This window comes from Triturus cristatus, chromosome 12, assembly GCF_964204655.1.
Source record: "Triturus cristatus chromosome 12, aTriCri1.1, whole genome shotgun sequence".
In the NCBI taxonomy this organism is placed as follows: Eukaryota; Metazoa; Chordata; class Amphibia; order Caudata; family Salamandridae; genus Triturus; species Triturus cristatus.
Window position 1 is genome coordinate 846,756,229 of NC_140595.1, and position 6,920 is coordinate 846,763,148.

The 6,920-nt window shown below is 39.5% G+C and overlaps 1 long non-coding RNA gene across 1 annotated transcript; it reads right to left on the bottom strand.

Annotated features, from left to right (window-relative positions):
• Positions 1–2,903: 2,903 nt before the first annotated feature.
• On the bottom strand, positions 2,904–3,917 carry LOC146783062 (uncharacterized). Its single transcript, XR_014972221.1, has 6 exons — positions 3,828–3,917; positions 3,681–3,707; positions 3,488–3,510; positions 3,360–3,393; positions 3,229–3,266; positions 2,904–3,136 (listed from the first exon to the last, which is right to left on the bottom strand). It is a non-coding gene; the product is annotated as an uncharacterized LOC146783062 (long non-coding RNA).
• Between the last annotated feature and the right edge of the window lie 3,003 nt (positions 3,918–6,920).

Consider the following 6,920-nt stretch of genomic DNA (forward strand, 5'->3'; position numbering starts at 1 on the left):
AGTATATGCATGTAATGGTGGTTCTTTGAAAATGTTGTTAAAATCAGGTTCATTGGCCAAAAGCTCCCATCGGCTGTTGATGATCTTTTTGATTGCTGGTGAGCTGGTCGTGTATTTAGATACAAACACTATTTCCTTCTTGCCAGGTTTAATCGTAGCGTTTAAGAGGTCATTACGACTTTTCATGGTTGCTCGTTGAGCACATTCTTGCAATATCGTCTCCGGATAACCTCTTTGTTTGTATTTGTTTTGGAATTCCTCTATTTTGTCATTGGTTGCTTGTGAGTTTGAGCAAATCCACTTAATTCTGATGAACTGCGAGTATGGAAGGTTTCTGATGAGACTTCTTGGGTGAAAGCTAGAAAATTCCAGGGCGTTGTTCCGGTCAGTAGGTTTAGAGTATATGGCAGTTTCAAGTGTATTAGTTTCTGTCGATTTTGTGATTATAACATCTAGGTATTCAATGGATTGTGCACTGATCTTGTGTGTTACATGTATCCTTGGATCATACGTGTTAATGGTGTTGATCATCATCTCCAAATTCTCTTTGGTGTCCATCCAGATAAGAAATATGTCGTCAATGAAGCGACAGTAAAGTTTTATCTTCGACCACCAGGTGGGGTTGTTGATGATGTGTTGATATTCAAAATATGCCATGAAGATGTTGGCATACGCCGGTGCCCCCGAAAAACCCATGGAGGTTCCAGAGAGCTGGGCATAATACGTGCCGTTCCATTGAAAATAGCTGTGGTGTAAACAGAAGTGCAATAACTGGAGTAAAAAAACTTTCTCCACTTCAAGGTCATCCCTCTGTAGTATGGCCCATTCAACTGCTTCTAAGCCTGACATGTGAGGTATAGATGTATAAAGGGCCACCACATCAATGGTGCAAAGAAACCACGGAGTATGTGTATCCATTTGTGTGTTCTCAAGTTTGTTTAAAAAATCTGTAGTATCTTTCACATAAGACTGCCACCGTTGTACAAATTTCTGAAGATAGTAGTCTAAATATCTGCCAATTGGATCAAACAGTGAACCGCATCCTGACACAATCGGTCTGAATGGGGGATTGTGCAAATCTTTATGAATCTTCGGAATCATATATAAGTGGGGTCTCCGAGGGTTGATTGTCATCAAAAATTGTTTTGTGGATTCTTCGATCCAACCGTATTCAATCGCTTTTTGCAAGATGTCGTTGAGTATTGTTTGGAGTTCCTGAGTGGGATCAGTCATTAAGGGGGAGTATGTCAGTGGATCCAATACATGATTGTTGACTTTTTGTTGATAGAAATCAGTGTCCATAATAACTATTGCTCCTCCCTTATCTGCTGGTTGGATGGTGATATCTGGATTCAATGCTATGGCTTTAAGGGTATGGCGTTCTTGTTTAGTTAGATTTGAATGTTTATTCTGTGTGAGATTTAGAGACTTTAGATCTTTCTGTACCATGATCTTAAATGTGTCCAACATCTTGTGTGATACTGGTGCTAAGTACGTACTCCTGGGTTTAAAATGCACTTGTGTTTCCGTTGTGGGGACTGTTTCTTTGGTCATTATGTTCGTGAAGAAGTGTCGTAACCGTAACGTACGCATAAACTTGAACAGAGATATTTCAACTTCCAAAGTGTTGGTAGTATTAGTAGGTACAAATGAGAGTCCTTTATTCAAAACTCTTTTCTGCTGAGATGTTAAATTGAATGATGAGATGTTAACAATTAGGGAATGTTCTTCCCACTCCGTAGTGATTTGCCTCCCTTTTCCTCGCCTGGTCGGTCTCTGGTGCTTGATGACTCTTTCTGTGTGCTCGGAGGTTGCCCTTGATCCGGGGCCTGTGATAAAAAAGACACTGCCCGTTCTGATTGTGTTTGTACGATAGATTCGGATGTGGCCGATGACGTTGTGGATGTGCCAGGTTGTATTGGAGTTCTGGTAGTGGAGATATCTTTATCTGTTACTAGACTCTCTTCAGATGAATGCGTAGTGGGTCTGCGTTGATCAAATCGTTTGCGTGCATAAATTTCCGCCCACGTGTACACCTCATTGAGTTTGTAATCTATGGTGTCCCTTCTGTATTTTCTTAGTTTGCCTTCTTGCAATTCTTTACTATATTTGTCCAGTTTTTGATTCAATCCTTCTAAATTGATTTTCCATGTGTCGTGTTCCAATCTTAGTTGTAGTTCACCTTTGAGGGTAATGATTTCCTCTTCCAATTCTCTAATGGATTTAGACAATTCCTCTATTATCAACAAAATTAAATCTAATGAGCATTTGTTTAAGATGGAATACCATTTTTCCATGAAAATTGGATTCAGATGAAAGCGGAATAACATTGGTTTGATTGATAGACGAAGTCCTCTGGGAATGCATTTGGCCTTGTGGTATTGTACCAATGTTGATGCGTGCAGTTGTTGATTTAGTTGCCTCCTTGTTATGTATTCCAACTGTTTTAGTTGTTGTGATATGGAGCCGCCATGAGTATCTTGGGATTTGATTTCTTGAACTAAAGCATACATTTCTGTAGCTTGATCAGTGGTGTACACCATTGTATTGGCTCTATTGTCCGTGATATTGGTTATTGATTCGAATGACATAATTATTTGGGTGCTGACCTGATTTGGACAATTGAAATAATATGGTTAGATAGGTCAGGATAGCTCTCCTGTTTGCAATTTTATCTTCAAGTTAACTCCAAAGTGAGTCACTGGGTGCTGCAGCTAAGCCTGTGTTGTCCACCACTGCTGGGAATGACTGTAGTTATAAACAAGTACGGACTTGTTGATAGCTGCGCACTGTTCACATGGTGTTCATATAAAGACCTCTTGATTATACACAATAATACAACATAAACAGTGTATTCAGATAAATAAATCTTTCATTGTATTGTTTGCAAAGCATGTAGTACTGTTTGTTAAACAGACATTTCGGAGAAAATAAAGTTTTCAATTTGAATATATCGTGAAAAAAACATTCAATATTAATTCCTTATAATGTAAAAATATGTGATACATTCACAAAAGTACCTATGTTGTCATTCACATAAATACAATTAATGTGTTGTTATTCATTTAAATACAATTAATGTTTTGTATGCCCAATGCATTTCGGAACTTAAGAGTTCCTTCTTCAGGGGGCCAATCTGAAATGAAAACATAAAACAATCCTGTCAATTTATATATCATCGCGGCTCTGTACATGTGAAAATGTTAAATGTGTTTAGAGAGTCCATACCTCACAAGTCAGTAATTGATACGTTATTGTTTTGTGCCCTGAAAGGAATGATAGAAAAATGAAAAAAATTGTTTGTCTGTGTTTAGCTGTCACGGGTTGTGTGTCAAAAAAAACGATATCACTGAGCTTACCTTTGCATCTTGTTAAGGCAAGGGATTGTGTGCCCTATATGGTGAAAAATGAGTAATTGATACATTTAGAACTTTCTAAATATTGTATCGCGCTAATGGTGGCTGAAATAAAGTGGCATGCGTCTTACCTCGCAGAGGTATCAAAGATGTTCTGAAAAAAGTAACAAGAATAAAAAAGACGTGCATACTGGCACTTCGTAAAGAATCATCATACCAAGAGCATAAAGAGACATAAATTACAGCAGAATAACTGCGAATCAGTTATTCTTAAAATGTTCAGTGCAAGATCACTACTCTGTGAGACACTGATGTGCTTCTTACCTTTCAGAGGTGTTCAGTTGAACTGCCCTGAAAAAACGTAAAGAGTTCGAGCGTTATTGTGCTGTATTTGCAAACCTTCGTTCTAAGTATTTACAGCCCGACAGGGTGGGGGGAATCAAACCTAACGTAGCTAAAAAAGAAGCTTACCGATGTTGATGCGAAAAGAACGTATCAAATAACTGCCACAAGACGAGGGAGTTGCTGCTCCGTATGATGTGGATTTAAAAGAGCCCGTAGTCGCGGGAAAAATATGTGATAGAAAGCGGACTGAACTGATTCGTCTGACATACTATGTCGAGACGCGCATATTTACAGCCCGACAGGCTAAATACTTAATGCAGCCTTTTTGGCTGTGTTTACCGGTTTTAGTGTGAACATTAGTCCAACAGAGAAGAAGTCACACAGTCAGCAAATTGAGTACATCAGGTCTTTTCAACATATATGGTTCACACTTTTCACACTGTCGTGGTGAGTTCCCCACCCTTTTCATTTCCAACCCTTTTTACACAATTGTTCATATTTATCACGGGATCTTCGCTTAACACGAATAGACAATTTTATTTCCACATATTAGGTACACTGAGCATTCCTGAGCATATTTTCATAATACAGTATCATCAGTTATGAATATACTGATTAGCGAGGTTCAGCGTTTTTTCTTCAATATTATCTTTATCATTCCAAGCCATACCTTCTGTTATCTTTACATTCCTTAGATCAATAACTTCACCTTTATTTAACCTTATTTTATTATGTATTACGTTTTTAGCACACTTCAGCATTTATTACGTGGCAGTACGTTGGTATCAGCATTTATATCTATTAACAAGGTGCATTACGACATTGCTAGACAGACGTATCAGTCCCAGTCCACTTTCTATGTCATATCTTTCCGCTATTACGGGCCATTTAACACAATCACCATACGGCGCAGCTACTTCCTCGTCTTTCGGCACTCAGCCTAATTTTATCACTCATTAAGATTCTAGTATATTTTAGTATATTTTGGTAGGTATCATGAGTTAGCATGCAGGCAATATTATTCACATCCTCCAAATATGGCGCGTCTCGACATAGTATGTCAGACGAATCAGTTCAGTCCGCTTTCTATCACATATTTTTCCCGCGACTACGGGCTCTTTTAAATCCAGTGATATCGGTTTTTTTGACACACAACCCATGACAGGTAAACAATTTTTTTCATTTTTCTATCATTCCTTTCAGGGCACAAAACAATAACGTATCAATTACTGACTTGTGAGGTATGGACTCTCTAAACACATTTAACATTTTCACATGTACAGAGCCGCGATGATATATAAATTGACAGGATTGTTTTATGTTTTCATTTCAGATTGGCCCCTGAAGAAGGAACTCTTAAGTTCCGAAATGCATTGGGCATACAAAACATTAATTGTATTTATATGAATAACAACACATTAATTGTATTTATGTGAATGACAACATAGGTACTTTTGTGAATGTATCACATATTTTTACATTATAAGGATTTAATATTGAATGTTTTTTTCACGATATATTCAAATTGAAAACTTTATTTTCTCCGAAATGTCTGTTTAACAAACAGTACTACATGCTTTGCAAACAATACAATGAAAGATTTATTTATCTGAATACACTGTTTATGTTGTATTATTGTGTATAATCAAGAGGTCTTTATATGAACACCATGTGAACAGTTCGCAGCTATCAACAAGTCCGTACTTGTTTATAACTACAGTCATTCCCAGCAGTGGTGGACAACACAGGCTTAGCTGCAGCACCCAGTGACTCACTTTGGAGTTAACTTGAAGATAAAATTGCAAACAGGAGAGCTATCCTGACCTATCTAACCATAATGATGGAACATATTCCTGTACTTTCATCTCAGGCCCATTCTAAGGTGTAGGTTGTGTATCATGATACATTAGATAATGATAACATGGAAGGTGTGAGATTGTTACTGGTTAAATTAATGTTAAGAGATACTGATTTAATTCCTGGCTTTCAGAGATGATGAGTTTCTAAAATTACTTTGATTTGTAAGCACCAACTAGGGACAACATTGAAGATCTTCTTTGGAAATGTCTAGTAGTGGATTTTTACTGTCTCACGAGGATCAGACATAATTAAAAAGATGGAGTTTAGGCATTTAAGACTGCTGCGGCGCCACACAATTGCTGCTGCCATGCCTGCACTCCCCTCCAAGGGAGATCTGCACTAGTCGATACCGGGCACAACTTGTGTGCGGGGTCTCCGGGATCTACCTCTCTGCGGCACTCTGCAACGGCCCGTGCTGTCTTCCTGGAACACAACGTTCACCAGTTGTAGTGCCCCATGACCTAATTCTGAGGATTGCTCCCGAAAAGCCACACCCACCTGATAGAAGACGTGCTCCCTGGGTGATTCTCCCTCCCCACTGCTGTCGGATCTCCTGATCGGCCTGGCTGCCCCCCCGAGCAGTCAAGCCTTGAGCGATATGCACCCAGAAGAGCCCCTGGGATGACATGGTCGGACTCTAGACTTTTGGTAGCAGCGCATGTTGAAATGGATTTGTCATTGCTTGACCTGCCTCTGCACATCCGCTATCTTGGCTTGGTCCTCTCGCACTAATGCTCTTTCCTCTCACAAAATGGACAACATCTTTACCAGGCTTTCATCTATTTTTGGTGTCTGACTGTAAAAACCGAATAAGGACACTGATTTACTCTGTTGCTCGCACTGGAAGAAGGTCCACTTTTCCCCTAACAATAATGATGCTCAGAAACTAGAAAGTGACATAGGACTCCATCCTACCCAAAGCCAGAAACTGAAAGAGGAATCTCCTCTGATTGTGAGCCTCCATCTGGAAACTACAAAGGAGGTGGCCATCTTAAAAGGGAGCCCTGGTTTCTCATATCTACTCGCAACTTGATCCATCGGGTTATTCTTCACCCATTGACCCGTGCCCTCCCGCAAACAATGCTTCTTCATTAAGGTCCTAGTAATGGCAGCACCACCATTTTGTGCTCTTGCTGCAGTGGCTGCTCCCTCTGTGCATAATCTGACAGTTTCATCAATCCCCAAAGTCTTGGCTCATTTTCGGAAGACTCGTCTTTTTCAGGACTATGCTGGTTTTTATGCTATGTGCCTGTACGTGCCTGTTGGTTCTGCTCATGGGTCGCTTATGGTTCAGTGGTGCTTTTCCCACCCATCATAAGCTCTCACTATTAACTTCACCATCAGTTGTGTTAAGCGCCT